Here is a 20801-nt window from a genome sequence, read left to right on the forward strand (position 1 = left end):
CGCGTCTCATGTGTTGGGACGAGGCTCATGTGTTGGGCAGTCGCGGAGTGCGGGTAAAGTGTACATCCACTGCAGTGTGAGTAAACCAAATCTATTCGAATAGCCGTGCTCGCGGTTATTGAGCACCGGGACATGTATTACACTTGGCTAGACTCTAAATTCTTAACTTGTGTGGGATGGGATATTGCATGATGAATTTTATGCTGATGGAGCCACATCCCGAGAGGAGGGAAGGTGGACATCCTCAGAAAACCATGACGATTCAATGGCGGGAAGCTATCCTTGGGATCACAATGGATGGTGGACAGAACCGTCGTTGTTTAAAGTGAACACTGGTACTAAAATTTGATCAGTCTATGCTAGGTTTTAGGCTTGTGAAAAGAATTGTAAAATTAGCTTTATGCAAAAGAACCTGATGCCATTCCTTGAAATACCCTCTGTCATATGCATTGTTGTTGTGGTGGCTTGCTGAGTACGGTTGGTACTCACCCTTGCTATTTATATATCTTTTAGGAGAGTGTTGAAGAGAAGCCCTTGTCGGTACGCTTGCGTATTCCACAAGATGATCGGAGTGCGGTCTTGTTCTAGGTCTCGTTCCACAGTCGACTGCCTGTGGCATGTTAACCGGGCCCTTATATTATTTTGTCTTCCGCTGTTGTTCTCTGATAGTTGTTGGCCTACCTGGCCCTAATGTAAGTATTTAACTCTTTTAGCCTAAATTCATTCGTGATATGTTGTGATCCAACTATGTATGTGTGTACCAACTACTGATCCAGGGATTGGTACGGATAAACACAGAAGATTTCTGATTTCCAAAATCGGGGGTCTACAGAGCTGGTATCAGAGCATATCGACTGTAGGTCGAGACCCTAGATAGAATGGCCGTTAGTTGCAGGACCCTATATTTTACAAATATATTTTTAAAATGCTAAAAAAAAAGTTATGAAAACATTCAAATGTTGTTTCTCATCTTACCTCTCTTCAAAAATATCTGACTCCGATACGCCAAAAAGAAAAAAAATATTTTTGATACCTTACATCTCAACCATTCCTTTGACAAGGCAATTTTACCACTTGATTTGTGATTGAAAAATATTGGTTCTATATTCTCATCCACATTTCAAAATTTTAGAATAAGAACCGAAAGCAATTAAGACGCTATAGGAATATTATTGATTGTGCCGAAACCTCATCCTCGAAAGTAGACGATTGCACCATGATTATATGAAAAACAAAGTAAGAAAGAAGAAAAGATCAGAAGTTAACTCATCAAACATGATAACTCATTATTGTTAGTACTAGTTTCCTCTAGTCACACACTCGTACGGTAGAAGTGAAGTCTTGACTAAGCCGTTAGTGACCACAGAAGCACTACCTGCGACATGGGAGTTCATAAAGAACAATAAAGAGAAAAGAAACAGACTGCGTATCCATGAGAAAGCCATGCAAGATTGCTAGGTTGTTTCCATAAACAAACAAGGATATAAAGATTATGGATCAAGAAGGAACATAAGATGCTACGTAGATATGGAAATTCAATAAAAGGAACCCTGTTTTGGATAAGAGTACATGGGCAAACGATAAAAGAGATTTGAATTTGTTGGATTTTAACCCTAAGGTTGCTTCAAAACTCCAAGGACAAGTCAAACTTATATGGATTTAATCCCCTTAAAACTTTGCTTTATGAGTTGTCTTTAGAAAATATTGCAAAACAAATTAACTTTTGCATTTTGAAATACTGTTTTACAAGGAAATTTTGTTCAAAAAAAAAAGGAAATGTTTGTATCAAACTATGTAATTGCAAAATTGTCTCCAAAAACGCTTGAAATTATCTCTAAATTTTGGGAATGGTCAAAATTAGCTTGAAAAGAAAATTCTCTCTGAAAATTATTTGTGAAATTTTGATTCCAAATAATGTGTTGCAAAATTTTCCAAAATAAAACTTCATTCAAAACCAAGTTTTCAGTGCATGTCTTCGAAAGCCTCCTTTCAAAAGGTTTTCCAAGTGGAATTTCAATAACTATTTGCCTAAAGCTTTACAAAAAAAAAAAAGATTGCAAAACCTTTCCAAATGCTTTGAGAAAACCCGTTTCTAAGTGATTAATTTCATATAAAAAAAAATGTTGCAGTCTCTATAAAAAAAAGTTAAAAAAAAAAACAAACAAACAATTTTCTTTCAGGAGTTTTCTTTTGAGGTATTCAAAAGTATTGTTGTTTCAATTTTGAACCATATGGTATTTTGGCCCTATTGGCAAGAGTTTTCTTTTGTGAAATAAAATCAAATTTTGTTTTCAAAAAAAAAATGATTACAAAAAGTTTTTAGTTGCCATGTTGCTTTTTGTTAAACATATGTATGATTATACAAAATCTTGCTTGAAAAATCTATTTTCAAATTATATTTGGTGAGAATCTTCATCTCTTGAATATTTTAAATGTTTTGCAAACATCACTTCCAAAGGATATTTCTGCAAAATCATTGAGAAAAAAAAATCTTCTTTGTGAACGCAAAAGCATATCTCCTTTTAAATTGCTTTCAAAATTTCTTATTTTAAGGGGGGTAGCCTATGATGGAGAAACCTCGAGGAAATCAATAACTTGTGGGAAAATATGGACAAGGAATACTATATATCAAGGTATATTTGCCCTTGTACAGGGAATTTGAAGTATCATTGTATAGTAAAACTACAAAGGGTGTGACCTTAACTCTCGTCGGCAAGATTCATAATAAATATTAAGGAACGAAGGATTGAACAAATGAAGAAGAAAAACAACAATTCAGCATTGTCATGCTACTATTGATGACTAGTATAGTAGTTTACTAACTTTCAACCTACTAACTTCTAACAAGAGAAACCTACCACAGGACGTGAAAAAAATGGACCAATCGACATCGAAAAACAAGAATTCCTCCAATCTACAAGACCCCCAAAATATGGGAATAAACCAGCCCATGCTACTCTTTGAAGATCCTCCCCAAGCTTCCAGGAACAAAGGACGAGTCCAAGCCTCACTAAAGCCTGAAGACTACACCATCAATCTGAATCACCTAAAGCAATATTCTTCGAATGAAAGGTGCCACCTGACTCCAGCAAAACGAAGGATAAATGCCACGTGTTATAGATGTGGCGAGGAAGGACATTGTGCCTTGGATTGCCCTAAGAAAAAGCTAGGAAATGGACAAGTAAGGAATATACCCCGACACCCAAAAAGGAAAATGAGGGCAGGAATACCACCAAAACCGATGCCACATTCACTCTATCCAAAACCTATGTATCAGCAATTTCGTAGACAAGGAACTACACCACATTGGTGGAAAGGAAAACGGGAAAGAAAAGCGTCATCACTAATAACATATGCTGAACTTGATATCAGTAAAATGGGAATAGAAATCGGTGATTTGCCTGAAGAAGTTGAAGAGCTACAACTATGGCAACGAAAGAGAGATGGATGTTGTTTTTCTTGTGGACAATTTGGACATTATGCGATAGGCTGTACTCAAGACACCAATGAAGAACAAGAAACACTGCCTTCACAGATCAGCCCGGAAGAGCATAGAGTTTTAGACCCATCCAAAGAAATTCGAAGATTAAGGCATGTAGTCGTTGCGGAGAGATAGTACACTACGGTAGTAATTGCGTTACTCAATGCCCCTACTGTGACGAAGACCATCAAAATGGAGAATGCCCTACAACGAAGATCGCGTGCTTCCTTTGCGAAAAGACGGATCATGTGCCACAAGACTGTCAACTAAGTCCGTTGCTGACCAAGACAGCGGAAGTACAAAGAGTGTCGCTTCGCTTCGCTCATCAACTCATGACGTCCGGAAGCCACGAAGACCCTGGAATTTCAACCTTCGATTAGCATGTTTTGTTGTCAAACAATATTTTAGTCGAACTAGTTTAATGACACCGTAGTCCCACTAAATCTCGGGGACGAGATTCCTTTAAGGGGGGTAGGTTTGTAACATCCTGAAAATTCCCGACAATAAAAATCACTAAAATCTCGAACTTTTTAAAACTTTTGCATCATGCTGGATGTTATGGTTGCTTTTACTTGCCAAACTATAAATTGTCACAATGGAAAATTAAACTAAAGTTATACAGCTAAGTAATAATTATAATAATAAGATATTTATTATGAACCCCATAAATATTTACGCACGAGAAAACAAAGCCAGACAAAGGGAAGGTTAATTACCAATTTAATTTATGGATCAAATATTAAATACTTGAACCATGTGATGCGTGCCATGAAATATAAGTACACATGAAATGATGATCACATCAATGGCCCCATCTATAATAAAGCATCTCACTAGAATATATAATTAATATTTGAAACACCTTATCAAGCTCCTCATAGCATGAAAATCACTCATATAAAATAATGGTCATATAAATAAATTAGGCTTTATATATAAATAAGAATATGTGAGTGTTTAATTAGACAATTAGATTAATATTGTACAGAGTCTCAATTTAGATTTATCGAATTACTAGATCCACGTAAAATACATTATTATACAAATAAGTTCATTCAATGTGCTATTGTAATAATAATGGCCACATTAGGATGTTTTAATTAATTTTGGAACCCTCAAAGCCTCCAAAATTATCTAGGTTAATTTTGGAATTATACCTCATTTAAATAATGCAATAGAAAAATATATATAAAAATAAAATATGGGTAATATTAGAAATTGAGTAAACTTTCATCTAAATTAACACATCTATTGGGTAAACATTAATTGTGTGAAATTTAGAATTTATGGGACAAGATTTGAATAGCAAATCAACCAAATAGGTAAAATAGAAAAAAATCACTGTTCATTAGCCCCCTAGGTGTTCGATGTGGTCCCTAGCCTTCCCCCTCCTCTCCCACCTCTGCCCCTAGCCGCCCCGAGCCCGCGCGTCGCCGCCTCCCGCCGCTCGCCCGCCGCGCCGCCGTCGCCATCGTCGCCGTCGGCCTCGCGCCCCGTGCCGCCGCCTCGAGCCCCGTGCCGCTGCCTCGCGCCTCGCGCCGCCGCTGCCACGCTGTCGCAGCGCCGCGCGCCCGCCGGCCGCCGCGCGCCTGTCCCGTTGCCGCGCCATCCGTCGCGTCGCCGTCACCGCGCGTCGTCGTCGCCGCGCGACCGTCCCATCGCCGCGCGCGTCCCATCGTCGCTCCGAGCCGCGCGCCGCCGCTGCCGAGCCGTTCCCATCACCGTCCCCTCGCCTCTGCCGCGCCGCGCCAATGTCGCCGTCGCCATCGCCGCGGGTCGCCATCGTCTCGCGCCTCGTACCGCCCGCCGTCGCGTCGCCGCAACCGTCGCGTCGCCTCGCGCCGCGCGCCCCCACCTCGCGCCCCGCGTCGCCGTCGCGTCTCCCTTCTCCCCTCTCCCCCTTAGCTCTTCCCCTCCCCTATATAAGCCTCACTATTTCCCCCTCTTCCCCTCCATCTCCACCCCTCTCCTCTACCCACACTACCGCGCCGCCGCCTCCACGCCGCCGCGCCGCCGCACCGCCGTTATCGCACCGCCGCCATCGTGCCGCCGCGCCGCCGCCCTCGTGCTGTCGTGCCGCCGCGTTCGTGCCTCCGTGCCGCCGCCCCTGTGTGCCGCGCCGTGCGCCGTCGTCGCCGCCGCCGTCGGTGAGCCGCTGCCCCCCCCTTTTTCTTTTGTCGCCGCGCCGCTCGGGTAGGAGAGAGAGCCGAGAGAGAAAGAGAGAAACCGAGGGAGGAAAAGGAGAGGAAGGGAGAAAGAAGCCGGGAGGGAGGAGAGAAAGGAAAAAGAGAAAAAGAGAAAGGGAGGAGAGAAAGAAAAGAAAAGGGAAAAGAGAGAAAAAGAGAAAAAGAAAAGAAAAAGAGAAGAAAAAAAAAGAAAAAAAAAGAAAAGGAAATAAATAAGAAATTAGGAGGATTTAGGAAATAAAAATGGTCGGGGTTAATAATAGATTATTTTTGGAAATTCCTCGAGCATAATAGTATTTCGATCGAAATTCCGAGTTAATTATAAATTTATGTTTCTTGATCAGAATTAGATTAAAATTGGTAGTAATTTAGATATAATTAGTAACCAAACAATTAGATGAATTCTTATAGATTATTATAGATTATTTTTGGGTAATCCCTATAAGTAATCGATTCACGGCAGAAATCCGGACTTAATCGCTAGGAATTTTAGACGTATATTATATTTAATCGTTTAATCATAGACTAAGTTAAAACGTATAATATTATAAGATAATTTTAGGATTCCGTCCGACATTTAGCTCGCGATAAGAAATTTCTAACCTAATATATGGATATTATGCTCGGGTAGATTAAATTAAAAACTTATGACAACAAAATATTTATACCCGCAAAATAGTTTAAATCGAAATTGGGTTTGCCGTAGTTCGCAGATAGTAAAGTTAATAAAAAGGAATCGACTTTCGCATTCGACTTTTACTCGGATTTAAGTGAAACTTGAACCTAAATTCAACTAAATTCATAAGCTTTCCAATAATATATAATTCACTATTTAACAAAATATATTTATAATTATAAATTAATTAATATCAAATGATTAGATAATAGTTAACCTAAATAGTGTGCCAATAAATAAAAATAGATATTGTACAGTAGAATAATTATCTTTAATATATTCTGTCACTATAGCAACCACATAAATTAAGTATAATCAATGTTTGAAATTAATGGATATATATGAAAATATTAGTGCCATTTATTAATCTATGTCCAAATATAATTAAACCCACGACTTATTAGTTATTTAAATGGAGTTAGCCTTATAATTATTAGGTAAGTAAAATATAGATACACATAGATCTGTCCTAAGCTTGTTTATGGCAAATAATAACAGAGCTAGTGTGATTAAATCACCTATATGAAATTAATCAATGACATATCCCATATAATAGCATATAGTAGGTAAGGTGAGCAACCCTTAGTTAACCAAGCAGTAAGTAGAAACTATTCAAATAAAGGATTCAATATATTAAGATATTATGCACGCATATATTGTACATCCCATTATAGATATATGGTATCGTATTAAATTGCTTATATTAATTTAGAGGGAGTATATAACAAACATGAATAGTAGATAAGTACTAATTATAAATCTTGACCTCATATGTTCATAGTTCAATTGTAACTCCGGATTGTTCATTAAGAGATAATCTGTAACTATAATATTATAAACTTCCCGAATTTAACATATAGAGCATGGATAATTATTAGCCCTTTTATAATTTATAATGGCAAGTAAAATATGTTCATAATTAAAGTAAAGCTTCCATCAATAAAATAAATAATACGAATGATTCACTGTAATTATTTGATTGATCCTAAATCCATCTAACAAGAGAACCTCTAGTATATAACCGTCCTATTTAGATAGATGCATGCTTAGCCATAATCCTTCCATAAGCCATTTGATAGACTAAACCACCGATTAGCCAAATATATATGTATCCCATAAATGCTATGTTGGTTAACTCCTAAATAGGCCACGTTGACAATAGAAAGATTAAGAAACCTTAGCCCCTAGCGTGATTGGAATCCATTAGCAGACATGAATAGTACATTTTGTTGCGCGTATTTGATTGTTGTTTGAATATTGGTTTTTCTCGCGTATTATAGACCTTGTGTATCGATTAGTCGTGAGGCAACGTCTGCAACTTCCAGGAGGTGAAGGTTGATCAAGATTATATCAATAATAAGGATTATCCTGAGCAAGGCAAGTCATCACTATTCTTTGAACATGTTGATCCCAATTGCGAAATTGTTTTGTTTACAAATAAAATTGCATGCAATTATGAACATCCTACTTGTGATTATACCATGCCTTGATTATTGTTCACCTTTAAATCTTTGTAACCATAGATACGTACGAGTCCCTAGTCAACTATGACACTTGCTTAGAAATGCTATTTTAGATTCATGCATACTCATATTTATCAAATGCTATATGCTTGGGCAATTACCTTTGGGAAGGTAATTGAGATGCGGCATGTGGAGACATGAGCGCCACATTGCCATGATATTGATGACATGATTTGTGAAAGGAAAATAAAGTAAAACAACTGTTTTCGACTGGGGCGGCTGGAGGACTTGGGTGGTGTCCGGAAAAGGCTAGTGTCGTCCCTGGTCAATTAAGGACCGAGCCATGAAGTTAAGCATGAAACGACCCCCGTACAACCGCACTTCTCGTATGGGTATAGACCTAGCGGAGTAGATAGCTGAGCGGAGGCAGTATCCATGCATAGTGGTTTCTTGATGTGTGAGGCAGGGGCTCTACGGTGGGGCAGCCATTGGTAGGACCGCGATGCGGGTGTCTACAGTGGTGTCGCCATCGGTAGGACTGCCATGTGAGAATCTAAAACATAATTATAACTTAATGCATGTGTGAGTCTTCCCTTCCCGGGTGCGCCAGAACTCCTCTCACTGCTAGAAACCGTGTACGCCTAGAGTGCATGAGGATGAAAAGTTCATGGAGCGGGTACTGCCAATGCGAGGTTATCGAAAAGCTTTGCCGTGACGCGTCTCATGTGTTGGGACGAGGCTCATGTGTTGGGCAGTCGCGGAGTGCGGGTAAAGTGTACATCCACTGCAGTGTGAGTAAACCAAATCTATTCGAATAGCCGTGCTCGCGGTTATTGAGCACCGGGACATGTATTACACTTGGCTAGACTCTAAATTCTTAACTTGTGTGGGATGGGATATTGCATGATGAATTTTATGCTGATGGAGCCACATCCCGAGAGGAGGGAAGGTGGACATCCTCAGAAAACCATGACGATTCAATGGCGGGAAGCTATCCTTGGGATCACAATGGATGGTGGACAGAACCGTCGTTGTTTAAAGTGAACACTGGTACTAAAATTTGATCAGTCTATGCTAGGTTTTAGGCTTGTGAAAAGAATTGTAAAATTAGCTTTATGCAAAAGAACCTGATGCCATTCCTTGAAATACCCTCTGTCATATGCATTGTTGTTGTGGTGGCTTGCTGAGTACGGTTGGTACTCACCCTTGCTATTTATATATCTTTTAGGAGAGTGTTGAAGAGAAGCCCTTGTCGGTACGCTTACGTATTCCACAAGATGATCGGAGTGCGGTCTTGTTCTAGGTCTCGTTCCACAGTCGACTGCCTGTGGCATGTTAACCGGGCCCTTATATTATTTTGTCTTCCGCTGTTGTTCTCTGATAGTTGTTGGCCTACCTGGCCCTAATGTAAGTATTTAACTCTTTTAGCCTAAATTCATTCGTGATATGTTGTGATCCAACTATGTATGTGTGTACCAACTACTGATCCAGGGATTGGTACGGATAAACACAGAAGATTTCTGATTTCCAAAATCGGGGGTCTACACGGCAACAGGCAACGCGGTGGTGACAAAGACACGGGAGTAGGCCGCCGTGCCGAGGTCCGAGTCCGCCAAGTCCGGAGCGAAGACAGGCGGTGGCTAGGGGAGAACCGGAGGCGTGTGGCGCGACCGACGGCCGACAGGGGAGAAGAGCGGTGGCGACCCTCAATGGCGAAGACGGGCGGCTACCGGCAGGGGAGAAGAGATGTGAAGGCGCTTGGTGGTGAAGACGGGCATAGGCCGGGGAAGATAGGAGACGCACGGCACAACCGGTGCCCGGTAGGGGAGAGCGGTGGCGAAGCTTGTCCACAATCTTGCGCGTCCCCTCCCATCTCTTGTCTTCCTCTTCCCAGTGTTTGCCTTTGTCGACGCTCCATTGAGGACACTGGGGACCACCGACCTCACATGGGACGTCATCGCCCTGAGGAGCCATGACTTAGAGCTAGTCCTGCCCTCACCACCAGCGTCGTCCGTGAGTGGCGAGCCACCGCCACGGCGCATGCCTTCACCTCCGCGGCAGCCAATGGCGACTGCCATTTCTCGTTGGCCACCGCCGCCTAGCTCCACTCCTGACGCCCCGCCGCCCTCCATCAGCAGCCAGCGCCTCGCGGCGAACGACGAGGAAACGGGCAACCAGCCCTCCACATGCTCTCCCTTCGTTCTCCCATGTGCTCTAGCCACCGCCGGCCTCCCCTTCTCCCGCGTTGTTGCCGCGTCGCCTGTCGCCGGACCTCCTCTCCCGCCTCGCCTGCCCAATCAAGAAGAGTGAGAGAGAAGAGGAAATGAGCTGACTCAGCCGTCACGTCAGATAAAACTGGGATCAAAACTGCTTAAGAACTCAAAGTGACCTGGTTTCGTAAGTTGAAGGATTGCATATATCTGGGGGATGATTATATAATCGGATGACAAGATGAGGGACCTTCTGTATACTTTTTCCTAACGAATCCACCCGACCGAAGGCTACAAGTGAACTCGGCCCAGTTAATTCCCATCAACAAATTCGGCCCATAACTGAATTTAGCCCAGTTAATTCTTGATGGAAGTTTAGCACACAAGTTAATTCGGCGTACTTATTTCTTAGGAATAAGTTCAACTCCCTTAACTAGTGGCGGAATCTAATTCATATCCTTTAACCACAATACTAGATATCTCGACCCCTCAACTATTAAAACCGGTGCAATTTGACTCTCTCGGTGGTTTTGGAGGGTGGTTTCGCTGACGTGGCGCCTACATGGTAGTGTTGACCTAGTCATCATTCCACGTGGCGTTGACATGGCACTTACGTGGCATCAGAATTAAAAAATATATGTGGGACCCATTTGTCATTCACACATAAAAATTTTGTGGGACCCACTGGACCACGTGTCATCCTTCTCCTCCCCTTCTTTCTCCTCCATCTCTTTCTCCTTCTCTCTGTCTCCCCATTTCTCTTCCCCTTCAGATGTACGTGGGGAGCGAGGGCTGAATCCGCCGGCATCGGTCGGGGGCCTTTCTCCGAGCCGTGGCCGGAGCTGCGCGTCCGCGGGTACAACGCCAGCGGGCGGAGCTCGTTCAGCAGCAACAGTGGCGGCCTCAGCAGAGCAGCGGAGATGCGGCGGAGCGGCGGCTAGGTGGCCCCGACGCATGCAGCGGCGCAGCCTCAAGCGGAGTGGCGGCGAGTCGGCCTGGACGCGTCGCGGTAGAGAGAATCTTGCGCCCAGACGTCGACCTTCGCCGGCTGCACCCGGACATCACCATCATGGCATCAGTACGCCGACTAGTACGGCGGCACGTCTTCGACTTTCGCAGATGAACGGGCTCATGTTTTTTTCTTTTCTTTCTTCAGATGCAATGGCCATGCCGGCTACTACTGTTGAGCACCAGTAGCATTTCGTTTGATGCTTTCAGCTACTGGATGCATAACAATATGATACCGTTGTGCCTGAGCATTAGAATCCACACATGCCCAGCCCGGTGCTTGTTCGTTGGTTGCCGCCGACGCGTCGGAGCTCTGGTGGGTGGAGGTCCCCGGCTGCTTCTGCTTCCACCTCTGGAATGCGTGGGAGGACGACACCACCGGCGAGATCGTGGTGATTGACTCATGCATGACGCCGTGTTCAACGAGCCGCCGCCGCCGCCAGAGGTGGAGAGAGCTGGCGGAGGAGAGGAGAAAGAGAAAGAAAGAGAGAAGGGAGGAAGAGGGGAGGGGGAAGAGAGAGGACGACATGTGAATGACAAACGGGTCACACGTATATGTTTTTAATTCAAATGCCACCTAAGCGCCACGTCAACTCCATAGACTAGATCAACACCGCCACGTCAGCGTCACGTCAGCGAAACCACCCTCTAAAACCACTAAGGGAGTCAAATTGCACCGATTTCAATAGTTTGGGGGTCGAGATATCCGGTTTTGTGGTTTAGGGTCATGGATTAGATTCGGGTCACTTTAAGGAGTCAAAGTGGACTTATTCCTATTTCTTATCACCAAATTAAGCCCACTTAATTCGTTTCAGTCAACGGATTTGGTCCACATGTTGCCCATTAGGGGAATTCGGCCTTCGAATCAAATTGGCCCAGTAGCCCATCACAGAACACGGCAGCTGCGATCGCCTTCATTTCCTGCTTCTTTCGGTGACCGGGCCTCTCCCTCGATCTCCTCATTTTGTCAGTCATTTCGGGACCTGACACTCATCTTGCATTCATGTGATTATAGCCATGTTTAATTCGTAAAAAGAAAATTTTTAAGTGTCATATCGGATATTTGATCGGATGTCGAAAGGAATTTTCGGACATGAATGAAAAAACTAATTGTATAACTCGTCTGGAAATCGCGAGACGAATCTTTTGAGCCTAATTAATCCGTCATTAGCACATGTGGGTTACTGTAGCATTTATAGCTAATCATGGACTAATTAGGCTCAAAAGATTTGTCTCGTGATTTTCCCCCTAACTGTGTAATTAGCTTTTTCTTAATCTATATTTAATACTCTATATATGTGTTCAAAATTCGATGTGATGTTTTTAGGAAAAAAAATTTGGGAACTAAACCAGGCCATATATCGTTCCATCCGCATCTTTTGTCTGGTGCTCTGACGAAATAACGGCATTATGCAGTTGTGGCAGCTTCCAAGCTTGATGGATTTGTGCATGCATTTCGGGTCAACAATCTCAGTGTGCCGTTTTGGTGTGTAGATTGCTCTTGGCTCTATGTTCGGGAAGAGCAATGCTCCAATGCTCTCTAATACTATCAATATTATCAGAGATAAATTAATTTACTAATACAATGATTAAGATTTACTTTGTCATTTATGTTTTTTATCTATTATCATCCATTGCGCTGGCATCGCTCATATTTCATCGAAAAAGCAAAAAAAGAGGAGTACAAGGTTTAGTCACTACTAAATGACGATTATACCCTCTGAACCTATTTTTTCTGACAATAATGTTTCTCCACATTTTTACTACCGCTAACTGGGGTGGTAGTATAAATAGATATTAACCCTTCAATTAAATGAGATCAATGGTTCAAACGGATTTCTAGTATCAGTAGAGAGTACCGTAGTGAGACTCGTTCAGGAAAGGTTAATAGTTATGTACTGAACTGAACCTACATTTTTACAATATATAATTTTCACCATTTTTACAATATATAAGATGCGTTTGGATGAGTTTAAATTTTAAAACTTAATTTTTAGAGTTGATTTTTAGTTATGTTCTTTTTTGTGTTTTTATTTTGTAGCGTTAGCTTTTGTCACTAGGAATACATATATAAAATGTTTTATTCATAAATTAATTTTTTTATCACTAATAAGCAATACGGTTTATAGTACTGCATGCTGATATTGCTGACTAGTGAGTGATTAAGGCCAAGGAAACTACCAACGATTATCTATATATGACTATCCTCAATTATGTATCTTCATGCGTTTAGCCTGCTACAGGCTACAGCTTACCGAAAATACCCAAACTTTGCTCGTCCTAGTAAACATGCGTTCGTTTTCTTTTTCTCTTTTTGAGAGAAAATAAACTTGACTCATTGAATTCTTTTGATATGCATCTGGGTTTGCAGGTTGCTAGTAGGGAGGATGATTCAGTGCCACGCACGCATCACGCTTGCAGATGTTACTTGTGTTGCAAACAACTTGCAGGGTTGACTTGGTTTTGTCTTTTACTACTGAGTACTTCTACTCTAGATCTCAGATATGTCTAATCTGTAGTATTTAAATCATGCCATTGGTTTTAAATCTGGAAGTTCATCACACTGGACAATAATGTTTGTTCTTTTTTTGGGCGAAGGAATCATCCCGCATTTTGTGCTGCTATATTCGGGTAACAAAATAATGGAAAGATGCTTATTTTTCCCAGAATTGCTAATCACATTCGATGTGGAAGGGGCTTCTGGTAGAATTTTGATTATTGGATCCATGCCACGTTTCGTGCCATATCTCATTCTCCTCCGGCAGTTAGCGCTGACCCGATGAGTAAGAGTTTAGAGTTTGGGTGAGATCCAAGGTAGGAGGAGTGGGCTGAGGAGGAAGTTTTAATGATCATGAGTTAGGGATGACAATATTACCCGTGGGCCTGGGTAACCACAAGGACCAAATCCGATGGGCATAGACATAGGTTAGATTTTGTGCCCATGGGTGTGCCCGATTCAAACCCAAGGTATTAACGGGCGTGGCGTGGGTTATATTTTAGGCAAAATTTGTTACATGACACCAAAAAAATATGTAATTAGCTGTGGGACACCGTAAAGACGTGAATTTGCCCGAGGATACTCCAAAAATGTGGTAATTTGCTGCGGGACACTGGACTCATTAAAATATAGTATCCAGTCAATTGATGAGAGAGAAACCACGTAAAATAACAGTTTTGCCCTTATCTTCTTCTCCCTTCTCTCGTTCTTCTTCCGACTATCCTCTCGCGTGCGTCCCCTGTAGCGAGTGTTGTCACAGGCCACGCCCGCCGCCACAGAATCCTCACCGCTGCTGTGGTCACGACCGCCATACCGACAACTTCTCTTCTTCCACTTCTTTTTATCAGCCACTGGCACGGAACAACCGCTATCTGTCGGCGCGCCAGCAGGAGAGGGCAGTGGGAACGGGAAGAACGGCTCGCACGCATGGCCGGCTCAGCAGCTTACCACAGAGCTGGAGGTTGTCGGTGAAGGACTCCGGCGAAAAGCGTGCAAGCGAGGTGTTGGAGCACCTGCCCGTGAGCTTGGCGATGTCAGGCGGGAGGGAGAAGAGGTCGCCTGGGAGGAGTTCCAGGCGATCGGCCGTTGGTGCCTGTGCCCATGCATGCCCCACACGGCAAGCTGAGGAGGCTCTACTGTAAGTTGGGCAAGATCTAGAGAAAGAAGAAGATAAGGGCAAAATTATCATTTTACGTGCTTTCTATCTCATCCATTGGCTGAATATTATATTTTAATGCATCCAATGTTCTGCAGCAGATTACCACATTTTTAGAGTGTCCTCGGGTAAATTCACGTCTTTGCAGTGTCCCACATCTAATTACACATTTTTTGGGTGTCCTGTAGCAAATTTTGCCTTTATTTTATGCTCGTCAGTAACTTATGGGTACCCAAATATTTATATTCATACGTAATTTTTTTCAGAAGATTGTGTGTCAACACTAAAACATGAATATGTAAGTGCAACAAAGTCATATACTACTAATGGCTTAATCATTTGCTTTATTTTCCGGTGATGAAACAATTTGTACTTGTAAAATTTATAGTTTTTGACCCGTATTTAATACTTTATGAATTTATAGTATGTGGTTTAATACTTAGTGGCTAAACATAAATGTCTAACTGTGATGGTCTATATATGTATTAATTGATATATTACATCATCTTGTTGAAACCCCATGATACCAAGTGGGTATCTGATACTTAACGGCCATGGGCATTGGTTTTGTTTTACGCCCGATAAAAGTAGTGGGTATGGGCAGGCGATGAGTTTTGGGTCTTGGGTTAGGTATGTTCTTGCTCCGCCCGAACACGACTTGACCTATTGACATCCCTAATCATGAGAGAAGGTGGCCCAGCGATGTGCAGTGGAACATATGGGCAGCAGATGGTGGGTCGACGTTGACTACTAGGGAAAAAAGAGCGAGTGCTTAGAAGGCGGGGTGATGGTGCCATCTCTGTTGGACGGGAAGCCACTAGATGAAGATGAGGAAGATAGCGGGGGTGAGGGCACCTTGCCACCACCAACTTGAGGAGGAGGAGAGACGTGAGGGGGGGGGGGTTGGCAGGCCTTGCTAGCATGAATGGCCCCTCCGAGCGACAAGAAGGCTGCACAGTAGCGTGGTGCAACGGTGGTGTAAGAGGAGGAGGCAGAGAAGTAGCGGCATCGGGAGTGAGGAGGGAGGAGAGGAGAGTTTGGGATTGGGGGAGTATCGCATGAATCTTAAAGCGATCCAATGGTCTATAATTCGTATGATTTTGAGGGGTTTTTTTTGTCAAATATTCTCTTGTTCAAAAATATATAAGGATTTATAGGTTGTTAACCAAAGACTAAGATCAGGTCAAACGATTTATATTTTAGTTGTTTCAGTTATCAATTTCCTAATTTTGAATTGTTTATATTCCCTTTCCAAGCATCCGATCAGGTTTGCAATCATTGAAATGATGAGAATCATGGAAATAATCAAATAAGTGCAGCATTTGTCTATACCGTAGTAGAAAATTTGAATCCCATAAATATTTATGTTATATTTTAAAACAAAGAGAGTAATAGGGAGCTTTGCTACGCAGTCTTTATTTTTCCTTTCTGCTGAAATGGAATCCGATCTTTTTTTTCTTTTCATCCTCAGAGGCCAGCTATAAGAAGGATGCATGAGGACTGGAAATGGCAGATTGGCAGTGAAGTCGTTAACGACAAACAGATCAAACGAGAGAGAGACAGAGAGATGGAGGGTAGCAAGAAAGTGGCAATATGCAAGGTGCTCGCCGTGACGATGCTCCTGCAGCTGTGGTTGGTTGCTACTCCATCGGCTGCCCAGTTTTTTAGAGCCTATACTGAAGAATCCTACACTGAAGGCTGCGTTCCTTCGTGGATGCCGTGTGTCCATAATAACGTTGGGACGTCGTCGCCAATTGCCGAGCAAAGCAACTGTTGTGAGCAAGGGTTTGTCTGTTCTAGTTTGCCTTCTAACATCGATATCTGCATGCCAAATCCTAATGCAGCGAACCCCTGAAATGGTTTTTATTTTCTCTCATTGGAAAGTGTTCTCTTAGTTGTTCTTAATTTCCTCTATTTCATGAGAGTTTTTTTGTTGTTAACTGCAATGTTTCGTTTATTTCCTCTGTTATTGGGGAGGTATGAGAGGATGTACTGTACACCCTTTTTTATTTTCTCCTCTGGTTGAATAAAATTGCTTTATAATTTAAATTTTTAGTGTATCTATCTTATATGTATCTATGTGCGTTTCATCTACACGTTTTTTTTTGTGTACTAGCTAGGTATATGTGCCCATTTTTTTGCATCATAACAATTTACTAACACTATTATTGTTGGCAAAATCCGAAACTTGCATTGCATATCTCTACTAACGTTTTAAAAAAAATGAAAGTTGCTTCCAATCACCTCTTTGCCCGTAGTCCATTTTCTGTACGTATTTGTCCATCGCACGCCGGAGAAAGGAAGTACCGCGGTCGTTTTTGTTAAAACATCGTTTTATCCGGCCTTTTTTTTATTAAAGAAGGCAAAAGCTTTTTCTTGTATATATTAATAGAGCAGTAGAAAAATAAAGCGAGATATATATAGGGTTAGCCGAAAAGCAGGTAATCTGTAAAATAAAAGATAAAAAAGCAGGTATTAAGTGATATCTCCCAAAATTCCAAACTCCTGTAGGATTGCAGCCCCTGCTTTGGCCCATGCTCTTTCTTCCTCCTTGATCTTTACTAGAATTGAGGACAGCGCAGATGCATTGTTGCGGAAGATTCTTGTATTTTGTTCGCACCAGATTTTCCACGAGATTAAGATCACTAGGGACCTGAGGGTGCGCGGGGTGCTTGGAGAATCCGCTACAAGGGTCCACCAGTTAATGTCGCGCGCATATCGTCCGTGCATAACATCATTTGTTTTCAATTACCTGCAATAGTTAAAACACGCTGCACCATTCTTGGATCAAATCCTCCATGGCAGCAACAACAGATCCCAGCACCAGGGTCCTGGACACGCACTCTGCTCACTTCCTTCACCAATGCACGAAAACGTTAATCGGCGATTAGGTTTCCATGTAGGGGAGGCTTTTATTGGAACTTTTTATTCTTGCACGTCTATACGTATAAGTATACATATACATATAGATTTTTACATCGAAGTGTGTACGTGTATGTATAAATATATAATTTATATTATAAACTTCATACGTCTAAATATATAGTTTGTATATATAGTTTTATAATACATATGTATATATACATAAATAAAACATTTATACATATATAGTTATAGATACAAAGTTGATACATATAGATATAAAGTTTTATATAAGCACAAACTTTATACATATAAATATAAAGTTTATACGAACATAGTTTGTACATATATATGGACTGTGCGGTCATGGTTACAATTCTCAACCCAACACATAACATCATATGTTTTCAATTATATGCGATAGTTAAATACGCCGCGTCGTTCTTGGATGGAATCCTCCATGGCAGCAACGACATATCCCAGCACCAGATATACGTACATAAAGTTTGTACATATATATGTGATGGGACGGATGCGTGTTGTTAGTCATGCATTAGTGCTCCCCACCGACACCTGCAAGGCTGCAAAAGCAGCAGCTGTGCGGTCATGATTTTACTTTATTTGTCGAACCGAGAGGTCTCCCCACAACTGAATTCAACCCATTTATTTCTCACTGAAATATTTAGCCCGCAAGTGAATTCTGACCACTTAATTCCCATCGACGAAATCAAACCAACACTAAACTCGGTCAACATAATTCCCATCAACAAAGACTGCAACAGTGGTGGTTGTGCGGTCATGGTTTCACTTTATTTGTCGAACCGAGAGGTTAGCCCCACAACTGAATTTAACCCATTTATTTCTCACTGAAATGTTTCACTTTCGTGACCCTGGCAACCAGCCGGGAGAGGTGGTGGCGGCCGGCGGAGAAGGAGAGGGTGGAGCGAGAGGGGTCGCCATTGGCGTGGAGACGCGCACGCGAGCGGAGCTCAACCTAGCGCAACGGCGGCCCGAGTCGAGGAGAAGATGGCGGCGGCGACTCCGGTGACCTCTAGGGCAGGCGCCTACCCTCATGAACCGCCGGCGACGAGGGCGGTATCTGAAAGCTCCTCGTCGTCCGCCACTACCGTCTTCCCGCCGACGGGCTGGCAAGCTCGAGCTCGTGGCAAGGAAGACGTGGCTGCAATCCCTCGGTTGTGTGGTGGCGAAGAAGGCCGTGCTCAATGTTGATCCAATTGGGGGCACGAAGTGGAGGATTAAGGGACGCCAACAGCCTCCGTTTCCGACGCCGTCCTCCTCACCATCCTTCGCCGGCCGCCGCTCCTCACCATCCACCGCGCGAACGTAGGGGAGGGAGAGAGAGATAGGTGAAGAGAGATGCAGAGCACGGCGAGCGGAACAGGCCGGCGGAGCGAGCGGCGACGGGCGGAACGGAGGGGAGAGGAGCGATGCAGAGCACGCCGACGCCGACGGCTGCTCATCGGTGGTAGCGGCGTCCCGCGACGCGAGCTCCAACAACAAGGTGCGTGCAGCTCATCCAGTTCCCTCCTGGATCTAGCCCTGATTTTCACTGGCCTCACCGATCCATGTTTATCATGTCAAGGGAAGGGGATTCGTTGCGTTCGTTCTAGGAGCCCCAGATGGCAGATGCGGCAAAGGCCGATGCAGCGGCAAAGGCGACCAAGATGGACATGCTCGAGGATGATGACGAGTTCGAGATCGACCAAGGGCAAACAAATTTTTTTTCACCATGTCACATTGAATATTTGGTCACATGCATATAGTATTAAATATAAAAAAACTAATTATACAGATTGCGTATAAATTGCGAGACAAATTTTTAAGCCTAGCTTTACCATGATTTGATAATGTGGTGCTACAGTAAACATTTGCTAATGACAGATTAATTAGGCTTAGGTCCTGTTTGATTCAGCTTAGGATTATTATAATCTGGATTATTAGGAGTAAGCTAAAATAAATCGATAGCTTATTATGATAGATTATGATAATTTATAAGCCAGATTACTATATAATCTAGTAATCCACTAGAAAGGTGCTTTTTTATTAGATTATTGGGTGGCTAGGCGCATGTAATGGTAGAGTCAGATATGAGCTCTACGTTATCTAGAGACTAGCATCCTACAACAGTTAGAGACAATATGGTCTCTAATCACTAATGTATCAAAATACTTTTTCTTACTCTTCTTTCCTTTCTTTCACTATCATGCAACAAAATTTTCTCTAATAAATGCTAAGAGCCGACTCTGAGCCGTTGTCATGCATAAGAACCATACTCTTTTCTCTTTCTTCCATGTCATCAAATTTACTTGTATGGTAATAGAGAGACCACTAATTAAGACCGTTGTACATGCCCTAACAGCTAACAAACAACTAAAAATCCAGAGAAATAAACAGCTAACAGCTTATTCTATGTCGGCTTATTATAATCCAACTTATAGTAATCTGGATCGTAAGCTAAAACAAACAGGACCTTAATAAATTCGTCTCGCAGTTTCCAGGCGGAATCTGTAATTTGTTTTGTTATTAGTCTACGTTTAATACTTCAAATGTGTGTCCGTATATCCAATATGACACGCCAAAAATTTTCATTTCCGTTTCCTTATCCTCTATTGTTTTTTTTGTTGACAATGCTACTGGTGATGTATGGTTAATTTCTTTGCTGTTGTAGGAGCCCCGCCTCCTCAGGTTCGGCGCGCGTCGCTTGGTGGTGTGTGACCGCTGGAGCCTGCCTCGGCATCGATACCCCATAGCCATGGCGGTGCAGGTGCCGGCGACGGCTCTTGCCGCCTCATCCAACCTCCTGCATCCACCCACTACCCGACTCGCTCGCCTGCTCTGCCGTTCTCCTCGCCGCCTAGTTGCCCATCCGCCGCTCGGGAAGAGATGATGAAGAGAGGGGATAGAGAGATGAGGGAGTGAGGATGATATGTGGGGCCACGTGGACCCCTCCATTTTTAAAAAATATTTTGTGTGTAGTTGACGTGTGGCCCATGATTTTTATTATTTTTCCGCGATCGAATTGCCGTGTAAGCGCCACGTCAATGCCACGTGGGATGAATACCTACTCAAAGTATCCATGTAGGCGCCACGTCAGTCAAAACCGCCTTAAGACTTGTGTTGCACCGGTTTTAACAGTTGAGGGACCCCGTTGTATCTGGTTTTCGGTTGAACGAAAATCAAATTCGTTAACAAATCTAGGGACCTTAGATGAACTTATTCCTATTTCTTATCACCAAATTGA

The 20801-nt window shown here is 42.7% G+C and overlaps 1 long non-coding RNA gene across 1 annotated transcript; it reads left to right on the forward strand.

Annotated features, from left to right (window-relative positions):
• The first annotated feature begins 18428 nt into the window (after nucleotides 1-18428).
• LOC136356807 (uncharacterized) lies at nucleotides 18429-20579 on the forward strand. Its single transcript, XR_010741812.1, has 2 exons — nucleotides 18429-19061; nucleotides 19143-20579. It is a non-coding gene; the product is annotated as an uncharacterized lncRNA (long non-coding RNA).
• Nucleotides 20580-20801: the final 222 nt, after the last annotated feature.

Source organism: Oryza sativa, chromosome 6 (assembly GCF_034140825.1).
Source record: "Oryza sativa Japonica Group chromosome 6, ASM3414082v1".
Taxonomy (NCBI): Eukaryota; Viridiplantae; Streptophyta; class Magnoliopsida; order Poales; family Poaceae; genus Oryza; species Oryza sativa.